Here is a 22,961-nt window from a genome sequence, read left to right on the forward strand (position 1 = left end):
CCGGCCCCGCCCTCACGCCACCGAGGACCTCGGCGCCCCTCCTCCCGGCTGGTCAGCGGCTGCGGCCGCCCCGCCCCGGCGCCTAGGGGCTTCCCAGCCTCCTTGGTTCTCATCAACTCCCAGGCATCCGTGGCGCTCCAACGGTGGAGGGCACAGGAAGCTCCCCGAGCTGGCCCGCCGCTGACCGGCCACTCCTCCCGGACTACAGCGCGCCCAGGTGTTGCGCTGGAAACCCCGGGAGCAGCCTCCGAGCCCACGTGCCAGGCCGGGGGAGGCCTGCGTGGACACCTGCCAGGTCTCCCTCCCCACGCAGCTGCCGTACCTGTGGTTCTGACCTCTGCCTTGGTCAACGCTCTTTGCCAAAATCCTACTCATTCTGACTAAAGTTTGAATGCAGAGCGAAAGAAATTGGGAAAGTGCTGTGGCAGAGCCTGGTTGGGGCGGGGGTGGGGGGGAGGGCGGCAGCTTTTCAGGTCCTTCGGGTTTCACACCAGTTGCTCTCTGCAAGCGTCTTCACCAGAGGTTCAGCCAGCCCAAAAGTACAGGTGGTTCGTTTGTTTTTTCATTAGAGGACTGCGTTGACTGAGAAGTCTACCTGCTTTTGTTTGTTTTTTAATCAGGAATCTCTTTGAATCAGCGCTCTGTATTCTTTCTGTCCCTTTCCTTCTGATCTCAAAGGCAAACTGATAGAGGAGGAAAGGTGAGAACAGAACATTGTCCCCTGCCTGTGTTCCTGGCACTACACTGGGCTCTGTGTCTTTGAAAAGGTTAACTCATTCACTTTCCCAAAACTTACTCGGTAGACTTCATATCTGCTTTAGTGGCTTGACGGCTGCAATTCAGAGATTCCTAATATGATAGTGATCACTGCCTCCAGAGGGTCACCGCTTGCTTGCCTTGGTGTCTTGGGGCACACCTAGGACAGGTTTCAGTCCTCTGGGTGTCAGTATGTTGGTTTATGTTTCCCAAATACGGCTGACATTCCAGAAGAGACTACAGAACCAGGGACGACTGCCTACAGGAAAAGAGAAGCCTGGATAGCCCAAGTTGAACCTTTCAGGGATAGAACTGAGAGAGTGTGGCAGGCATAGTGTCCCAAGCTTTCTATCCCAGCACAAAGAGGATTGCTGTGCATTTGAACTGGAGGTCTGTCTGAGCTACAGAGAAAAGAAAAAGGCACAGAATTTCTGTTAGCTGAAAGAATTTTTCATCGACACTATAGGGTACAATGTGAAAGACCAGTTAACAAGTCAAATAGGCAGAAACGTGAAATGACTCCCAATGATTTACCGATCGATTCTGAAGGTACTTAGAATAATTAGGGCATTCTTTCCACAGAAAGATGATGCAGCTGCCCAGTACGATGCCACAAGCCGTTGGGGCTGTTTTTCCAGTCTGGTGATAGTGGCTCTCTGTCAGCCACAAGACCAAACCCACTTTTTAGAACCAATACTTGAGCCAGATATGAAGTCGAAATTACAACCCTCAACCCCAGCTCTCCTTCAGAAGCCCAAACCTCAGGGCCTCTGTTTGGCCACAGTGGGTAAGGAATCATGGTCAATGCCACTTGACTCTCCTAAATCATACTTGGTAGAATGCTTGGGGATTTATTCAGTTCTGTCATCAAAGGCATGGTTTCTAGTGCTTAACAGGTTGTCGTTGGACTACAGAGTTTCAAAGGTTTGTGATGTGAGATGATACTGTCAATTGATAGTGGCAGCAGTCACAACTATGGGAATTTACTTAATGCTCCTGTCCCCTGTGTGGCTTCAAACATTAACATTTGCTCTGTTCCTTTAGACATCCATTATCCTCTCCAAAGTACATGATGTTCTGGGCACTGCCACTAACACAAGTACTGCTGGTCCTAGCGGGCTCTGTCAGTACACACTCACTGCAGGCTTAGGGTTAGGGTAGGATTAGGGTTGTTGTGAGACTTACTGATTGCTTCTATTTCCTTAGGGGTATAGGACTATTTAAATTTTTTAACCTAATCTTGTAACTTTGGTAAGTGGTATTTATCAAAAAAATTGTCCATTTTATTTAGATTTTCCAATTTTGTGGAGTACAGCCATTTGAAGTAAAAAACCTAGTGAGGACTTCCTCAGTGTCTGGTGTTATGTTTCCCCTTTCATGTCTGATTTTGTTGATTTGGATACTTTCTCTCTGCCTTTTAGTTAGTCTGGACGGAGTTTGTCTGTCTTGTTGAGTTTCTCAAAGAATTAGCGCTAGTTTTCATTGATTCTCTGTTTTCTCTTTGTTTCTCACTGATTCCAACCCTGAGTTTGACTGTTTCCTGCCTTCTGCTCCTCTTGGGTGTGTTTGTTTCTTTTTGTTCTAGAGCTTTCGTTGTGCTTTTACATGGCTAGAATGAGATCTCTCCAATTTCTTTATGAAGGCACGTAGTGCTATGAATTTTCCTCTTAGCATTGTTTTCATTGTGTCCCATAAGTTTGGGTATGCTGTGCCTTCATTTTCATTTTGTTCTAGAAAGCCTTTGATTTCTTTATTTCTTCTCTGACACGGAGGTCATTGAGTAAAGAGTTGTTCAGTTTCTATGAATTTGCAGGCTTTCTGTGTCTGTTGTTGTTGAAATCCAGTTTTAATCCACGGCGAGCTGATAAGATGCAGGCTCTTTTTTCAGTTTTCTTGTATCTGTTGAGGCTTGTTTTATGACTGACTATACGATCAATTTTAAGAGAAGATTCCATGAGATGCTAAGAAGAAGGTGTATTCTTTGGTGCTTTGGTGAAATGTCCTATAGATATCTGTTAGGTACATTTGATTCCTAACACCTGTTGACTTCATCCTTTCTCTGTTTAGTTTCTGTCTTGATGACCTGTCCATTGGTGAGAGTAGAGTTTTGAAGTCTCCCATTATTAATGTGTGGGGTTTAATGTGTGATTTAAGCTTTAGTATCGTTTCTTTTAGGAATGTGGATACACTTGCACTTGGGACAGAGATGTTCAGAATTGAGATGTCACCTTGGTGAATTTTTTTCCTTTAAAGAGTCTAAAGTGTCCCTCCCCATCTATTTTGATTAATTTTGGTTGAATGTCTATTTTATTAGATATTAGAATGGCTACTCCAGCTTGATTCTTGAGTTTGTTTGCTTGGGAAACCTTTTCCCAGCCCTTTGCTCTGAGTTAAGATCTATCTTTGTTGCTAAAGTGTGTGTCTTGTATGCAGCAGAATGGTGGATCCTGTTTTCACATCCATTCCGTTAGCCTGTGTCTTTTAGTTGGGGAATTGAATCCATTGATGCTGAGAGATATTAATGACCAATGGTTGTTAATTCCTGTTATTTTGATGTTGTTGGAGGTTGTGTGTGTGTGTTTCCCTTCTTTGGGTTTTGCTAATGTAAAATTATTTATTTCCTGTGTTTTCCCGGGTGTAGTTAGCTTCCTTGAGTTGCAATTTTCTTTTAGTATCTTCTGTAGGGCTGGATTTGCACTGTTTAAATTTTGTTTTGTTGTGGAATATCTTATTTTCTCTATAGGGATTAAAACTTTTGCTGGGTATAGTAATCTAGACTGACATCTGTGGTCTTTTAGAGTCTGCCAGACATCTGCCCAGGCCCTTCGGGCTTTTAGAATCTCTGTTGAGAAGTCAGATGCAATTCTGATAGGTCTGCCTTTATATGTGACTTGGCCTTCCCCCCTATATCTTTTTATTTTCTTTCTTTGTTTTGTACAATTAGTGTTTTGATTATTATGTGACAGAGGACTTTTTTTTTCCTGGTCCAATCTATTTGGTGTTCTTTAGGCTTCCTGTATTAGTATGACCTCTTTCTTTAGGTTAGGGAAGTTTTCTTCTGTGATTTTGTTGAAAATGTTTTCTGAGCCCTTGAGCTGAGAGACTTTCTCTTTCTATTATTTTTAGGTTTGGTCTTTTTCATAGTGTCTCAATTTTCTTGGATGTTTTGTGTCAGGAATTTTTTTAGATTTAACATTGTCTTTGAACACTGTATTGCTTGTTTTCAATTGTATCTTTTATGCCTGAGATTCTCTCTTGTAACTCCTGTATTCTGTTGGTGATGCTTGTATCTGTAGTTCCTGTTCTCGTTACCAGGTTTTCCATCTCCAGGATTGTGTTTTTTTTTACTGCTCTATTTCTATTTTCAGGTCTTGGACAGTTTTATTCATTTCCTTCACCTGTTTGATTGTATTTTCCTGTATTTCTTTTAAGGGATTAATTCATTTCCTCTTTAAAAACCTTAGGCTGGTGAAATGACTCAGAGGTTAAGAGCAGTGACTCTCGTCCGAAGGTCCTGAGTTCAAATCCCAGCAACCACATGGTGGCTCACAACCATCCGTAATGAAATCTGACACCTTCTTCTGGTGTGTCTGAAGACAGCTACAGTGTACTTACATATAACAATAAATAAATCTTTGGGCTGGAGCGAGCGGAGGTCCTGAGTTCAATTCCTAGCAACCACATGATGGCTCACAACCATCTGTACAGCTACGGTGTACTCATATACATAAAATAAATACATAAATCTTTTTTTTAAAAAGGCCTCTATCATCTTGATAAGATTGGATTTAAGATCATTTTTGTGCTTTGGCTGTGTTAGGATGTCCAGGACTTGCTGTAGTAGGGTAGCTGGGCTCTGGTGGTGCCACACCGCCCTGCTTCATGTTCATTGTGTTCTTATGTTGGCCTTTAGCCATCTGTTTGTCCCCGGTGTTGGCTGGATGCTCCTGATGCTGGCAGGACTCCTCAGGGAGGCAGGCGGAGCTGTGAGCCTGACACTGGAGTTCAGGGAGCAGCACACTGCCCACCTCTGCTGCCTGTGCCCCAGATGGACCTGAATGTGCCTTCGGCCCCGCGGGCCTCCTATGGGGAGTTGGACAGACAGACAGAGCAATGCACCAGAGACCAGAGCTCAGGGGACAGTGCATCATTCACCTCTGCTCTAGTTTTTCATTTTTAAAATTTTGTTTTTATTTATTTTTGGTATGAGATATTGCTGTGTTTTCCAGGTTGACCTCTAACTCACATATATCCTCCTGTCTCAACCTCCCTAGTGTTGAAGATTTAAAATACCCACTTTGTACAAGGTTCAACTTCATGTATAGTTGGTTTTCCTGAAAGATGAGCAGCCAGGTGAGATATGGAAAATGGACACAGGGTTTCCAGCCCTGTTCTAGGCCCCCCATTCCATAGGAACCTGTACCCGGAAGCTCTATTAAATCCCTTTTGTGTCTGTTAGGGTGGAGTGGACAGGTGTTTTGTTGATTTGGAGGAAGTTATTGTTTCAAAATAGATCTTCGCTGGGTGGTGGCGCACAATGGGAGGCAGAGGCAGGCTGATTTCTGAGTTCAAGGCCAGCCTGGTCTACAGAGTGAGTTTTAGGACAGCCAGGGCTACACAGAGAAACCCTGTCTCAAAAAAAACAAAACATACAAAAAACCGAAACAGATCTTCACTCTGTAGACTCTCAAAATGAAGTTGGTCTGCCTCAGCCTCCCAAATGCTGAGATCAGAGCATACAAGTGTGACTGACATCACTCTGGAAGACACTTCTCTTTTATGCCCCCACTGGGGAATGTTCCCCCCCTTACTTGAGGTGATTGATTCTGTTGGTATAACCAACTACCTAACCCACCTCAAACAGATTCCAAGACCCTCGGAGGCGCCAACAACCCAGCATAGTACTGAACCCTAAATAAAGTCCACTGTTTTTCTTCTAGGTAGATTGCGATGGTGAAGTTTGAGTTAGACATTACGTACAGCAAGAGAGTAATAACCGATGAGAACACAGTACAGCGGTGTTGTTTATGAACATTGTCTGCCCTGCCCTGTACTGTGCCGTAGTCACCCCGCTTTGTGGTGATGCATCATTTATACTTAAAGGGAGAACCTGCTAGGCACTGAAGATGGCTCAGTGGTTAAGGATGCATACCGCTCTTGCAGAGGACCTGAGTTTGACCCAGCAGCACCTGCTTCAGGAAGTTCACAACCATCTGTAACTTCAGCTTGGGGATATGACACCTGCACTTACACATGAGCACACACACACAGTTAAAGACATCAATAACAACTTTTTGAAAAAAAGCACTTTCCATCTCCTCTTTGGCATAGCGAAACTGCCACCATCACTATAGTCCTTGCACATTAGGGCTGTTAGCATGTAACTTGAACACAGCCATTGTGCTATTGTATTTGATCTGCTAGCCAGGCTCAATGGTGAGTGATGGGGCAGTTTGCCTATTGCTGTCATAAAGGGCTTATTTCATCTTATATTTCTGGGTAACTTTATCATCAAAGGAAGTCAGGGCAGGAGCTCTAGAGAAGACTCTGGAGGTAGAGACTGAAGCACACACCATGGAAGACTGCTCTTACTGACTTGCTGGTTCTGGCTTGCTCAGTTACTTGCCTTGTGTAACGGGAGGACTGCGTGCACAGGAATGGCACAGCCCACTGTGGGCTGGGCCCTCTTCCATGTAACAACCAAGAAAATGCGTCAGACAATGGTTCCCACTGGCCAATCCAGGGGAGGCAAAGCCTCCATTAAGGTTCCAAATGTCCAGATATGTAGAGGAGACAAGCGAAGGTAACTATGACAGGCAGCTTATTCAGTGGAGATTCTCTGAACAAAGGGATGAAGTAAAGAAATGGCCCGCATTCCAGGGCCACATTCCAGTCCTCATTATGGTTTACCAAAGCCTTAGATAATTTGATTTAAGAAGGGATCAGAATACTAATGCTGTTTAATTCCTTTGTAAACTTGTTTACTCTGAATATGAAAGCCAGAACACCTTTCTGAAACACAGCTCCTTTACCACTGAGGCAGGGAAGCTCCTGGTCTGTTCAAAGTTGCTGGGCAACTTAGAATAATTTTGTTTAGGTGCATCAGCAACACACACACACACACACACACACACACATGCATTTGTACTCTTGAATGCAATTCAGTTTCCTTTTTGTAATGAAGATGCTCAGATTGCTTCAATGATATTTAAAGCATTCATATAGGAAGCCCAACCCAATTTTCTGTTCTCCTTCCCATTAGATTATAAATTTCAAGGGGGCAGGAACCATTCTGCTCAACCCCATATCGCCCTGATATTTCCCACAAGGCAACCACTATTGAATATTTATCTTGCAAGAATAATGACTTGGGGACTAGGAGCCAGACTCTGTGGTAGGCGTGCTGCCTAGCATGTGCAAAGGTCCCGGTGTGGTGTACCTCTCAGCAAGGCAACAGCTACAATAATGAATTGGGAGGTCCGTTGTTAAAATGAGACTTCATCAGTAGTGCAAGGAAAGTTCAGCTTAACCAATCAGAAACCACCAGCTAAGTAAGCTCTTAGTAGGACTTTTGGTTTAAGCAATGACATGGATGCTTCTTTTGCCTTGTTTCTGCAAACAGCTTACAAACGTTTGGAGGTGCAACTGCTTAGGGTCCAGTACTGCCTGAGTCATGAAGTTGTCTGCACTCAGACACACTCTTAAGAGTTACTGTTGTTTCTCTGAATCTGAGTCAAGGTCTCATGCAGACCAGAGTAGACTGCGTAGCTGAGGATGACCTCAAATTCCTGATCCTCCTGTCTCTACCTCAAGCCCTGGTGAAATACATATATATTTTTTAAATTGTGTTTTAATTTTTTGATAGTGCTTGGGATTGAAACCCGGGTCTTACCCTTGTTAGGCAAGTGCTTGCTCTACCTCTTGGCTATATCTGTGCTCCAAAATACCTTTTCATATTTAATAAATGAGCATAAAACAAGCAGATAACAGAACCCAGATTACAGAGGGTCCTATTATCTGACAAATCTCTATCATTCAATTTAGCTATGGTTTGGTATTTGTTTTTTGTTTTTTTGTGTTTTACTTCACCTGGCTCACTCTGGCCCTGTTCGCCCCTACCCCCTACCCCATAGGTTCTTTATTTGTTTCTCCTTAGGGATGGTTGTGAGCCACCATGTGGTTGCTGAGATTTGAACTCATGACCTCCAGAAGAACAGTCGGTGCTCTTAACCGCTGAGCCATCTCACTAGCCCTCAGCTATTGTTTGTTGAGTGCCGACCCTGTTGCCAGATATTTTTAGGCTCCAGGAATACTTGGGAAAAGAGACAGGTGAGATCTTCTGTGGCTTCCAATCTAGGACACGGCAGGATATACAATAGAGTCAACTACTATCAGGCATAGCAGGATCTAGAACCAAGTCCAGTACTACTAGGAACACAGCAAAACAACCATGTAAAAGGCCTGGGTGTGCGCTTAAAGGAGGGCAGTCTGGGGAAGATTGCTTTTTCACATGGAGAAGTGATTATTGAGAAGATAAATCAGTGGTACATTCCTGGGAGAGGCGGAGCTTGAAATGAGGAAAAGGAGAGAAGGAAAGAAGAAAAGCTGGAGGCTTGGGGGGGGGGGGTATTGTAAGAGAGTCGGCAACCATCAGAGCAAGAAGGTTTTGAAGTTGTGAAGAGTGCTGGAGAGATGGCTCAGCAGTTAAGAGCACAGACTGCTCTTCCCGAGGTCCTGAGTTCAAATCCCAGCAACCACTTGGTGGCCCACAAACATCCGTAACGAGATGTCTGACCCCCTCTTCTGGTGTGTCTGAAGACAGCTACAGTGTACTTACATATAATAATAATTAAATCTTATAGTAAATAATAATAATAATAATAATAGCGAACATAGGTCCTAAAGTTTAATTCCCAGCAACCCCATGATGACTCACAGCCATCTTTACAGCTACAGTGTACATGAATGTATATTGATGAATTCATAAAATAAATATGAGGCCAATGTATTTTTTGGCCTTAAAGGGGTAATAATACGGTTTGGATGGATGGAGGGTGTGCTCCCGAAGTCCATGTACCAGAGGCTTGCTCTAGTGTGGTGGTGTTAAGTTAGTAAAACCCCTAAGAAGGCTTAGGTAGGTTAAGTGCTAACTGGAAGAGCATAAGGACCATCTCCAAAACCAACATAAAAAAGCCAGGGCCGTGGTGGACACTTGCAATCCTAGTTCTGGGGAGGTGAAGGGGTCAGCCCATCAACCAAAGCGACAGAGGTGACGCCTAAGGTTCACTTCTGACCTTCCACACACTGCATACATATGACCACACACACAAACACGCATGCACACACAGAGAGGCCTAGTGGGACGTGGTTAAGTCATTAGTGCATGGCCCTCGGAGAGGATTGGCACAGATGTCTTGAGGCTTTAGTTAGTTCTCACAAAAATGGGTTATTAGAAGAGGAGAAAGTTTGGTCCCTCCCTGCTTCTGACTCCCCGTCTCAATAGGTGGCTTCTCCTTGTTCTTGTCATGATGCCATCTGCTGTGTGACACACCACTCCAGGGTCCCTCACTAGGAGCTGCATGATTTTGTGTTTTTAGTCTCCAAAACTTCCAGTTAAAGAACATACTGCCCCTCCCCCCTTTCTCTCTTATTTTTGAGACAGAGTATATATACTCTATACAAACATCATGACCAAGAAGCAAGTTGGAGAGGAAAGGGTTTATTCAGTTTACAATGCTGCTGTTCATCACCAAAGGAAGTCAGGGGGGAGGGGGAGGGGAAAGACAAGAGGTCCAAAGGGTTAAAAAAAAAAGCAAAACACCAAAAAAAACTCTTCTGTGTGTTTTTCTGAATTAAAGAAGGATCAAAATAAACCCGAATTAGTTAGGCATTAAGGTGATTTTTAAAACGGAGTCTTGAGTGGTGTATCTGGTAACTCGGCCCCAAACTGAAATTAAGTAGGTAGGTGAGGAGAGTGACTGGGGCCTGTAGTTTCGGCTGCTTGGGAGGCTGAGGCAGCAGAATCCCAAGTTCACAGCCTGCCTGAACTAGAGGGCAAGGGCGAGGGCAGCCTAAGCAAGCTCATTATATCTGGTTTTCAATGGAAAAGACAAGAGGGTTGAGTTTGCAGCTCAGCGGCAGAGCGTGGGCATAGCAGGCAGGAAGGCCTACATTCAACCCCAGGGCTGGAAAGAAGAGGTAGGTGGGCCCATTGTCCAGCCGCCCTGGATGAAATCCCGCCTATTATGTTATAACCCTGGTTCAGCTGCGAGCTTATGTTTTAGGAGAGGAATGCGGTCAGCATAATAGGAAAGAATTTTTCCACTCCCTTTTGTGTGCTCAGAACTGGCTTCCATTTTCGTTTCCACTTCTTTCTCCAACTTTGCACTTTAAATTGTTTGGATTGTGATCATAGATTTAAAAAAATTTTTTTTGACTCACCTAAAATCCCCCCCCAAAAAAATTAGTTTTCAAATAAATTTCTTTATGAATATACTTTTTGCTTATAGCTCTTAGCTAGAAGAGTGTATGGGTATGATTTACAGGCAATATTCCAGATACTACCCCATCCTCCACCCCCACCATAAAAAAAAAATCCCTTTCAGCTGTTGAAATGCATTTCTGAATTGTCTGGTTTGGCTGTCTCACCAAGAGTGCTTGGGAGGCAGAGGCAGGTGGATTTCTGATTTCAAAGGGCACAACTCGCTCTGCAATGTGACAGCGTCAGGAGATCGGACTGGCAGGGGTCTGAGAGCCCCTCCCTTGGATGAGATGAAGGATCTTATAAAAGAGACTTAGAGGACAACTGGCCCCTTCTGCTCTCAGTCCTGTGCAATGTGAGGGTACAAAGCCAAGACACACAGTGGCCCTGTGCAGTACTGAGCCGCAGACTCCCAACCTCCAGAACAGTGAGAGATCATCGCTTACTGCTTATAGACTACCCGGTCTAGTGGATTCTGTCATGATGGCAGAAACCATGAGCTGTCAGAGCAAGGGGAAGTCCAAGTAGTGTTTGGGCATGGTGGTGCATAGTTTCAGAACTTGGGAGGCTGATGCAGGAGGATCATTTGAACTCAGGGATCAAAGCAAAACTAGCCTAGGCAACATAACATAGCAAGACACTGTGAAAAGCATGACGGAACTGGGCAGTGGTGGCGCACGCCTGTAATCCCCGCATTTGGGAGGCAGAGGCAGGTGGATTTCTGATTTCAAAGCCAGCCTGGTCTACAGAGTGAGTTCCAGGACAGCTACACAAAGAACCCTGTCTCAGAAAAAAAAGAAAGAAAGAAAGAAAAGAAAAGAAAAAAAAGATGTGTGTATTTTTTAAGAGGACTGTTTGTCGACCTTTGTTCATCTTTTAGGGTTGGCCCAGATTGCAACAGTATTTTTGGCTCACGTCTGAAAGGGACAACAATTTTCTAAGTTGTATATTAACTAGACTTTTGAACAGTTATGTAAGTGGAAAAGCAGTCTTCAAGGGGTAACATTAAAACTTTAATTTAAAAAGAGTATCTGGGAAAAATTAATAGTCTTCTTCCTAGTTTTCCATCACGATAACAAAATACTGGAAGAAAATCAGTTGACAAGGAGGGAAGGTTTGTCTTGGTTCATGTTTTCAGAGATTTAAATCTGTCATGGTCAGGTGGTCCATTGCTGTGGCGAGCGGTTATTTCAGAGCCAGGAACACATGGTGGAGCCAAAGCTGGTCACCAACTTCACCATGGCAAAGGAGAGAGAGAAAGAGGCTTAAGGTCTCAGGGTCTCCAGTGACCTTCCTCCCCCTAGGTAGTGCCCCCTCAAAGTTCTACTTCCCTGTAACACCACAGACCTGGGAGACTCACAACTGGAAATAATGGAGCAGTTTAATTGTCACACTGGCTTTTAAGAACCAAAGTCTACAGAGGTCAAATAACTCATCTGCATAACAGCCCACAGCTGTGCGCCTCCACCCTCCAGGCCACTCTGTCAACCTCTGCCCTGTGATTCTTACCTTACTTAAAAATGTTTATCAAGAATTGGCTCAAAAAGCAAAACAGAAAAACAAAACAAAACAAAACAAAACAAAAAAAAACAGAAAACATTGACTGGTGTCAAGAGAAAAAAAAATCACATTTTCTACAAAATAATAAAATGTAGTTTTCCTTCCTTCTTTCTTTTTTATGTTTTTTTTTTTTTTTTTTCGAGACAGGGTTTCTCTGTGTAGCCCTGGCTATCCTGGAACTCACTCTGTAGACCAGTCTGGCCTTGAACTCATAAATCCGCTTGCCTCTGCCTCCCAAGTACTGGGATTAAAAGTGTGTGCCATCGCTGCCCGTCATTATATACATCTTTTCATCTAGTTCACCTCTCATTCAACAAATAACCACTGAGTGTCTTCTGTGTGTCAGGTTCTGTCCTGGACTCTGAGAAGTCAGCTTATAAGCAAGACAAAATCCGGGCCTTGAAAAGCCTGGCTTACCTTACTGAGCATCGATTATTCTCTAGAGTCCAGCTCTCACATTATTCAAACTTATTTATGAAACTCAAGAGGCATTATTCTTTCTCTTGAGACAGGATCTCTTGTACCCAAGGCTGGCCTCCACCTTGCTATGTAGCTAAGGATGGACCTGAACTTCTTATACTGCCTCTACCTTCTGACTATTAGATGCTACCAGGATTAAACCTAAGGTTTTGTACATGTTAGGCAAATACTCTACCAACTGAACCACAAGAGGCCTATTTTCACATCTTGCATCTAACCAAAGCTACATTGCGTAAGGACAACTGCACTGTCTTGTTCTTCTAGTGGGGGACTCAACTGTGCTTTGAGGACAGCTCCAAACATCTGAGCACTTAAGACACCCTCTTTGTTTTTGAGACAGGACCTTGTATAGGTATGACAGGCCTCAAATTTACAGCTATCCTCTTGCCCGAGTCCCCTGAGTGCTGGCATTCCTGGTGTGACCCATCAGACAACTCTACAAAGCTCTCTTCTCAAGGGCTATCTCATTGGCAGCCTGAAATAAACGGGCCTCTGAGCTTTGCAGGTGCTCCTGTGTGGGTGTTCCTAACCTATATTCCAGCGGTCTGCTTTCAGTCACCAAGCAACACATCTGTGTCTGGAGGCCTCTCTCTTGTTCTCCTGTGTTCCTTTCTCTCACCAGCCTTATCTCATCATCTTCTCCAGGAAGCCTTTCCTGACCCCATGTGCTCATATCCTTGCAGAGCTGCTGCTAACTTCCTGTGGTGGTCTGAATGAAAATGCCCCCCCATCCCCCCACCCCACCCCACCCCGCCCCCAGACTCACAGGGAGTGGCATTACTGGAGGTGTGGCCTTGCTGGAGGAAGTGTGTCACTGAGGGTGGGCTTTGAGGTTTCAGATGCTCAAGCCTGACCTAATGGCCCACATTCTCTTCCTGCTGCCTGTGGCTCCAGATGTAGACCTCTCCGGTACCACTCCAGCACCATGTGCCTGGGTGATGCCACATATCTTCCCACCATGGTGAATATGAACTAAACCTCTGAACTGTAGGTCAGCTCTAAGTAAATGTTTTCCTGTTTAAGAGTTGCAGTGGTCATGGCCATGGTGTCTCTTCACAGCAATTAGACCCTAATTAAGATACTTTTCATGACTTAGTTTTTTGTTTGTTTGAGACAGGGTCTCTATATAGCCCTGACTGGCCTGGAATTCATTATGTAGACCAGGCTGGCTTCCCACAGGCTGGGATCAAAGGTATGCGCCATCATACCTGATTCTATGACTTAGTTTTTAACAAACCTGTTATGGTTTGTATATGCTTGACCCAAGGAGTGGCACTATTAGAGGGTGTGGCCTGTTGGAGTAGGTGTGGCCTTGTTGGAGTAGGTTTGTCACTGTGGGTGTGGGCTTTAAGAGCCTCAACCTAGCTGCCTGGAAGCCAGTCTTCTAGCAGCTTTCAGATGAAGATGTAGAACTCTCAGCTCCTCCTGCACCATGCCTGCCTGGATGCTGCCATGTTCCCACCTTGATGATAATGGACTGAACCTCTGAACCTATAAGCCAGCCCCAACTAAATGTTGTTCTTATAAGACTTGACTTGGTCATGATGTCTTTTCACAACAATAAAATCCTAACAAGACAACATCCTAGAACCCAATGCATCACAACTGACTAGTGGCTCTTTTTCACCAGACTATGTGGTTCTTAAATTTAGAGACTAATTTGTTTTCATTTGTGGTAAAAATACTAAACAAAGAGAAGGAGCAGAAAGTAGTGGAGGATGAGGCAGAGAGGATGTGTCAGTGATAAGAATTCTCTCTAAGGGCTGGGGAGATAGATGGCTCAGACTGGAAAGATATGTGCTCCCAGGATTGACAGTTGGTTTTGATTCCCTGGAGAGAACTGATTCCTACACAAGTTGTCTCCTGACTTCCATGCATGCATGGGCCAGGACATGTATACACATACACACACACACACTCACCCACATACACACACACATACACACACACACAGAGAGAGAGAGAGGGGGGGGGAGAGAGAGAGGGAGGGTGGGAAGGGAGAGAGAGAGAATAAGAACAGGGGAGGGGGAAAGGGAGGCAAATATGGAGATAGGAAAAAGAAGAAAAACTTTTCCCCGGTAACTGCCTTTTTAGAGTTGTACTTATTTAGTCCAAACCCAGGAGAATGATTAGTTGTGGTACTACTAAATTATTTCACTCAGAGAGTCCCTTCTTCCTGGCAATATGCAATAAGCATGTGCCCTTGAAAGAATATTAATTATTTAATTAGAGTTTTAATTTTTTTGTTTGTTTTTAAAGACAGAGTCTTTTTCTATAGCCCATTGTGGCCTTAAATTTACAACAACCCTCTCTCCTCAGCCTCCCTGGTGTAGGAATATAGGAAGAAGCTACCTAGAGGCTTAATTTTAATGAAGCTAAGACACAGCATTTACTGTTTATGGAACATTTCGTATATCTTTTTCCCTCCGAATCTTACATAACCCTGTGGTTATGTTCCTTCTATATATGAAAGGTGGCCCCGAGAGAGATGAGCATCTGCAGTTCATTGTACTTTGTCTGCTATGGACTGCCCCTAGTGTCCCCCAAATCCAAAATCATGAGGTAAAAGTACAAGTAGGTGGCATCCTTGAGAGGTGACTGGTCACAAAGGTAGAGCTCTTGAATAGGATTGGTGCCTTTGTATGAAGAAGTACCCCCTTACCTCTCTCTGTACACACATGCATGTGTGTTTACTGCTCAAGGTGGCATGAACCTGGGAGAGTGGAGCCTAAAAAGAGGTGGACTAAAGTCAACTTTATTCAGAGCATCAGACAATTTATACTCTTAGGGTTAAGAAGAGTCACCTGAATAAGATGTACAATCACAAGGACAAGGCACACATGGAAAAAATCAGGTTTTTCCATAAAGGCACTGCTTAACACATGAATAACAGCTGAAGTAAACTCACTCTTATCTGCTACACCTGGGAAGAGCACACAAACACATTCCATGAACAGTTCTGTGTTTTGAAGAAACTGAGGTCACAAGACTCTTGTTTTCTTGGAATTTTCTCATGGCTGCTCAGAATTCTCACATGACTCCAGCCTTGGACTGTGCTCCAACACTTGTATATATTAATTTTACAAAATACCATGCTTCGTTATGACACTTTTATACACACTTATAATGCTTTGATTGTGTCCTACCCTGCTAACTGTCTGCCTTCTCCTTCTGAACAACTTCCCCTCCTATTTACATGGCTTTTTGCTGCTGCTAAATCTAGTTTAGTCATATGAGAGAAAATGTGTGATTTTGTATTTCTGAATCTGTCTTCTGTTGCTTAACCTGATGTTCTCCAGCTCATTCACTTTTCTGCAAACAGCATACTTTCCTTCTTCTTTATTGTAAAATAACGCTGCATTGTGCACATACACCACATTTTCTTTATCCCTTCATGTGCTGATAGGCACCTGGATGATTCCTATCTTGATTGTTGTAAGCAGTGCTGCAATAAACATGGGTGTGTAACCACATCTATTGTTCATTCACTTTGATTTCTTTCCACATATAGCCAGGTATGGAATTAGCTGTTCTCTCTGTGCTATGTAGTTAGAATTCTAAAAAACAAAAGAACCCTTAACAGACTGGGCTGGTGGTTTCTCAGCTTTGGGGTGTTTTGCTACTGTGACTTGTGTTAAGATGGAACTTGGTACATAGAAGTGAGTTGGTTCTGTGCATACACTTAATGATGCTGAAGGAGCTGTGAAACCAGGTAAAAGATGGTCTAGGTGAGACAGATTCAGCAATCCAGATTGTCAAGAAGGGCACTTTAAAGTCAAGTCTCCTGGTGGCTTTGAAAGCAAAGAAATAAAGCTGCCAAGTGTCTTCTTAGAGAGTTATAACCAGTACAGCTGGTAAATGTGTGGGTGGTAACCCCCAGTGTGGCCAGGTCTCCAACAGAAAGGAACCTGTTATTGGACAATAAAGAAAAGACAATTCTTGCCAAGCAAAGAGCCTGTGTGTGTGCTCTATTGCTTTTGGAGAGGCTGAGAAGAGGGGAAACTGGCCATTTAGCTGAACAGATCTCTAAGCCAAGCATTGAAAAGGGGCTCGGGTTCCTAATAGTTAAATGTGAAAAGGAAGAAAAATTTTGAAGTCAGAATTGTTAAGCAAAGGGAACTAGAATGTAAAAGATTTAGAACATTTTCACCCAACAAAGAAAGCTCAGAAGATGTCAGTCATTCAGGCTGTAGCCAACTGACACAGCCCAAACTCATAGGGATATCTGTGTAAGGGTGAACAGTGCACACTGAACAGATGCCACCAGTGTGATGGAAGGGGAGGAAGGGGGACAGAATAAGGAGTGGCTGTCATGCTGGGCACTGGAACTGAGGTGGGAAGAGTCATCCTAGGTTACATAGGTAAACCCTGACTCAAAACAGTCATGGTGGACACATTTCTGATTCCAGAACTTGTGAGACAGAGGTGAGAAAATTGTGGCACATTTGAGGCATGCCTGGTCTATCTAGTGAGTTCTAGCTCAACCAGGGCTACATAGCAAGACTCTGTCTCAATGAGGAAATCGATGGAGGTGAAGGAGGAGGTTGGATAGAAAGAAGAAGAGATGAAGGAGAAGGAGGAGGACGAGAGAGAGGAGGAAGAGAAGGAGGAAGAAAAGAAGGAGGAGGAGAAGAAGCAAGTCAGTTTTGTGGCTTTTACTGATGGAAGGCAAAAATCACTATTCTCAAAGTAGTGCAGTTTGAAGCACTACTTGAAACCCCAAGTGCAGCACCTCAGCTTTGTAGGCTGCCACTGAGAGACTGCAATCCCAGCTGATCTAAGAGATTGGAATGGCACTCCAGTGGGTCACTAAGGAAGGATCAGTGAGCCACTGAAGAAGAAAGGCACCTGCAGAGTCATTCTTCAGCTCTGAGAATGTGTGTGCTGAATCTGCTAGGTTTGGGACTTGTTTGGACCCTTCACCTCTTCCTTCTTCCTTTAATCTCCCTTCAGAAAAGGAGTATGTGGCCATTTTGTTTGGAAAGCAACCCAGCTGACTGGGTTTACAGGTTCACTGATGGAGAGGGAATTCACCTCAGGATGTACCTAGAGTCTCACCTATATCTGATTTATATGGTGTCTAAATGAGTCTTTGGACTTAAGGATTGATACTGGAATGAGTTGGGGATTTGGAAGCTGGTGGGACTGGTTGTCTGCATGTTGGATACATTTGGGGGAAGGGCCATGAATTTTGTCCATTTCCCCCTAAATTCATATTGCAGTCCAATCTCCAGTGTGATAGGATTTGAAGTTGGGCTTTTAGGAAGTCATTAGGTCTTGAGAATGGGACTCAAGTGGTTGAGATGCATACTCTCTAAGAATTAGCTCCTTTTCCATCTGGTGATGATACAGAGACACCTGAAGTCTGTGGGCAAAGGGCATGCTTCTCCTCACAGTCCAGCTCTGCTGGAACTCTGCTCTCAGACCTCCAGCCATCAGAACCATGCTACACGCTACCCAATCTGAGTGGTCTTGCTGAAGTGGCTGAAGTATCAACTCTGGAACCTTCCTTTCATCTATAACTCACTCCATCTATCAAACATACCTCATGTATGTTCCCTATGCATGAATTAAGATTTGAATATTCTTGACAAAAAGATATTGTTATCATCTTTTAATACATCCAAGTTTTGGAAGATCTACATGAGAGAAGGAGGTCACCCAACACTAGCCATTTCAGTCTCACATCACATCCAAAGGAGACCTTATTAACTAAGGCATGCATATAGACAAAGAGATGGAGATAGATAGATAGATAGATAGATAGATAGATAGATAGATGAAAGAGGTCAGTAATGTAGATGACCTTCTTCTTCTGGAAATGTCCTCCTCAGGGGTACCTAGTAACTATGCTTGTATTCCTTGATTTCTCCCTCCTTAGTTTCACTAACCAGAAGGCAGAAGATGAACCAATCAAAATTTTTTGGTGTTAGAACAGAAAATTCTCATATGGCCACTTCAACTGAGGTCTGGTAAATTTAGAAGTGACAAGGTGATCATTTTTCCATCTCAGATATAGAAAACAGAGAAAATGGATTTATTAGTTTGGTTCTAGACTTTTGAAAAATGTTTATTTTTTAATGTGTATGTGTGTGTGTGTAAGAGAGACATGTGGGGAAGGGGCATGACTCAGTACATATGTGGAGCTCAGGCTCCCTTTACATGAGAAACAGGACTTGAACTTGGGTCCTTGGGCTTGAGGAAGAAGTGCTCTGCCCACTGAGCCATCTCACTAGGTTCTAGACTCTGTTAAAGGCCCAGTATACTAATAGCTCAAATAAGGTAGACTTTTCCCTTTTATAGGAAAGTGGGAAGCAGTCTAAGAAGGGTTAATGATCATCCCTGCTCCAGAAGTCAGGGCCCAGATGTCTCTGCTGCTGTTGCTATCTTCAGCCTTCAGTCCTTGTCTCTCTCAGTCAAAGACAGTGACTTTACCTGCTGCATCTCAGCTACATGAAGACCAAGGGAAGAACAATGGGATAAAAGAAAGAGGTTACCTGTGTCTACTTAAGATGAATATGGGTGGTGAGCAGACCCCACATCTGAGGCCAGGTGGCTTTGAACTGCATCTGTCTTTACAACAAACAGAAAGAAGACACCAAGAGCTTGACCCAGAGGTTGTACATGTCATGCTTGCCCATAATGCACTTGTCAGAGCTTCATCGGAAGTGTATCCATGAGCTGAGTAGTCATATGTCCAGCAAAACATCTTCTACAAGAAGGTGGAAGTGACATCATAGGCAAACAAGCAGACTCAACTAGCCCCAAGCTGAGACAGGAGGCTAGCGCAGAGTGATCATCAAGTAGACTCAGAAATAGCAGCAGCAGGAGATGGGATCTCCAAGGAGACAAGAACAACCGTAGGCCTCTTGCTGGCACCGGGTACTTAGGTTCCGGTCATCATGGAAGCCCAGCAGCTTTTCTTCCCGGCTTACAGCAACCCACATAGCCAGTCCCAGCAGCCTTCTGTCCCTTGACATCAGAGAACACTAAGGCAGGCAGCCCGGAGTACTTGTTCCTGGAGGCCTGGGCCCTTCACTTCCCTCTTTTATTCCTGACATGGTGTAGGCCAGGAGCAGCGCCCATGCTCAGTAGGTGAATATTGTTTGACTTACTGTGTTGCTTCCTGTTGCAGTTGGATGCACTTACTATCTGTCTCCGTCATTTCTGCCGATTATATAAGGGAGGTTTCAAACCGCCCCAGAAAAAGTCATGAGGACGTCGCGGAATGTCTCCGTTCAGAACTTGCAGAGGAAAATAGAAACAGTTTTGGTCTGGCCCTTCCTTGAAGCCTGTCAGCACTCAGAGAGAAGGGGCCATCAGCTGCAGCAATAATGCAAACCACCACAGTTATGAGAACCAGAAGGGCTACGGAGAGCTGGAGGGCTCAGTTCCCTCCAGAGGAGACAAATGCTTGCAGACCAGTGAGTGACATACCAATACGATCAGCTCACCCTCAGAAGAAGATGCCCGTGCCCAGATTTGAAGAGCCTTGCATGAAACTGTTTATTTTATTTTTTCCAGTGTTTTAAGTTTAACCAACTGGAGAAAAGTACCATCTGGGGAATGGCAGCTCATGGCTGTAATCCCTGGCCGGGGTAGGTCAGCCTGGGTTCCACGGTGAGTTCTCAAAAAGGTTCCATTTTATTAAAACCTTGGTAAAATGAAGCTTTACTTCTTCCTTTTCCCCCTATGCTGCAATCCATCAAAGATAAAAAACAACACCGTAACTAGCATGTTGGATACAAAGCCCAGCACAACATCCCCAAATACATGGTTTGTCGATTGTCTTCCACAGAGGAGAGAGCAGGATTAGAGGCTTTTCCAACAAGGACTTCTAAGCGGCAGGATGCATGTTCAACCAGAGAAATTCACAAGTCTGCTTGGCACGGAAGAAGGTATTCAATTAATCCTTGTTGACCGAGTATATTTCAGTCAGGCACAGACATGATAGCACGTTCATAATCCAACACATGGACACAGAACTCCCACAGCACACAGGATTTGTGATTGAGTGTGCAACTTCCCTTCACTGATATAGAAAAGCTGGGCAAGTCTGTGAGTTGAGGTGCAGCTGAGGGTCCAGCCCAGGGCTGTGACGTGGGTAGCATGCCCGACGCTGTAGGCTCGATCCCCAGCTAGCATAGTGAAAACTAAGTAAAAGAAAAAGCTCTAGACAAATGCAGCAGCTGTTTCAGCCAGATGTGGTGGTGCACAGTCATAATCCCAGCACTCAGGACCTTGACTATGACTATGAAGCCAAAGTGATCTACATATGATGTCCAGGCCAGTCAGAGCGACAGTGTGAGACCCTGTCTCCTAAAACAGTCTCTCGAGGAGGTGGAAAAAAAAATCCTACATGGGTGTGGCAGAACCAGAAAGCTTTTAGTGTATAATGACCTAAACGACTTAAATGATAGCCCTGCTACTTTCGGTTTCAGTGTATGGAAGGCGGTTAAACTCTAAGATCCTGAAGACTCCTGATGTTTTTATCACGTTTAGGGAGAAGCCATTGGTGCTTGGTGGTAGTACATGTATCCTTTATTCAATTAGAAATAGTTCTTCCAAGAGTTGGGAATGGAACTTTTCGATAGAATGCTTACTTAGCAAGCATAAGGTCCCAGGGTTTGGTTCCCTGATTGCTGGTACCGCCCTCACACACCTAAAAATATATATTTGTTTTCAGATGCTATACTTTTCAAAAATATTTATTTATTTATTCATCTATTTAATGTATATGAGTACCCTGTTGTTGTCTTCAGACCAGAAGAGGACATCAGATCCCATTACAGATGGTTGTGAACCACCATGTGGTTGCTGGGATTTGCACTCAGGACCTCTGGAAGAACAGTCAGTGCTCTTAACTGCTGAGCCATCTCACCAGCCCCAGATGCTATATTTTTGAGTCTTTTTATGAAAACATGTTTATTTATCCTCATTGGATTTGATAATGTGCTGTTTTCCCTTGAAATGTTTTTTTCAGAGGTAAAAAAGTTCAGCATGATGCTGAGAGGTTCCAGGACACATGTGTAACCCTAGTCAGTTACACTAGGGAAACTCCAAGGAAACACATGTCTACACACTCAGCAATGAGAAAGGCAATAGAGGGGGAGAGCTGGGCAGACCCAGGCGAAGGTTCCCAGGAATGCTGTCCGGGGATGCTGTGATGGGGGGGGGGGTGTTGTCCCGAGAACCAGACACAAATGAAACCTCAGGCAAGGACTTCTTCTTCTTCTTCAAGGAACTGTTTGAAACGTTATGACCCAGGGAACTCATTAGAGGCTCCACATCCAAGTTTTTATTGAGGGGGCAGGCACACAGGCAACCTCTGCTTGGCACAGGAGCCAATTTGAGACTCCCAGGAAGAAAAAGCAGGTGTTCAGCAGAGGCCATATTGTTTGCAGAGTTAGGTACAGCCAGCCTCTTATCGCCAAGGGCAGGAAGGAGCCCTAACAAAATTCAAGTTCCCAGGCACCAGCAGAGAGGCGACCTTGCACGCAGGCCTGCCATGCGGAGGAGCTTGGGTCCTCTTTGCTAATTTCTTTCTGCATGCACACCAACCATCAGTAGATATAATCACAAGAATCATGGTAGTAAACTCGAAGGGGTTCTCTTTTATTTGGTATCTGAACACAGAGGGCAAGCATTCTACCAATAAGCTTTCGTCCACCTTTTAAAGTTTTTGTATCCTTCCCTCATAAAGTGATAGCTGGTCCATTTCAACTAATATTTATGGAGTCTTTATCACAGGCCAGAATACTGTTTGTATTTTTATGTATTTATTTTTCATTAATTAATTGATTTATTTATTCACTTGATATCCTGATCGCAGCCCCCTTCCTCCTCTCCTCCCAGTCCCATCCTCCCACCCCCTCCTCCCATCCCCCCTTCTCCTCAGAGAAGGGGACTTTCCCCACACCCCCTGGTACCAACTCACCCTGGCACATCAAGTCTCATCAGGACCAACCACACCCTCTCCCACTGAGGCAAGACAAGGCAGCCCAGCCAGGAAAAAAGGATCCAAAAGGGGGACCAATATATTGTTTAAATAATTTAAATTTGACAAAAAAATAAGTCCTGCTTCTTTTCCCTTGTTTTATATATGAGACTATTTAGACCCAGTTAGAGTGTTATGGAAATTTGTTCAAAATCTCACATCTAGCAGCCAGGCACTGTGGTATGCACCTTTAATCCTAGCACTAGGGATGCAGAGGCAGGAGGATCTCTGTGAGTTCAAGGCCAGCCTGGTCTATGAATTCCTGGAAAGCCATAACTACCCAGTAAGACTTTGTCTCAAAACAAACAACAAACAAAATCCCCAAATCTCACAGCTAGGGCCTACAGAGATGGCTCAGTGGTTAAGATCATCTGAGATTGGCATTTGGATCCCAGTTCTTAGATGGGGCTCACAATTGTCTATAACTCCAGTCCTACGCTATGTCCTGCCTCTTCTGGCACCAGGCACATATATGGTGCATACACACACACACACACACACACACACACATATATATATGGTGCATATATATATATATACATATATACATATATATGTATATATGTATATATGCACAGAACACCCATACACACAAATAATAAAATTAATAAATCTAGAAAAGAACCCCACAATTAATTGTCACGTTTGGAGCTGAACCGGGAGGGGACCAACTGTGTCTCAGGGGCT

General features: G+C 44.1%; 1 long non-coding RNA gene across 1 annotated transcript; it reads left to right on the plus strand.

Moving 5' to 3' along the window:
- Positions 1-52: 52 nt before the first annotated feature.
- Positions 53-4,329, plus strand: LOC127682103 (uncharacterized). The gene is made up of 3 exons (XR_007977350.1): positions 53-295; positions 1,339-1,543; positions 4,221-4,329. It is a non-coding gene; the product is annotated as an uncharacterized LOC127682103 (long non-coding RNA).
- Positions 4,330-22,961: the final 18,632 nt, after the last annotated feature.

This window comes from Apodemus sylvaticus, chromosome 4 (assembly GCF_947179515.1).
Source record: "Apodemus sylvaticus chromosome 4, mApoSyl1.1, whole genome shotgun sequence".
Lineage (NCBI taxonomy): Eukaryota > Metazoa > Chordata > Mammalia > Rodentia > Muridae > Apodemus > Apodemus sylvaticus.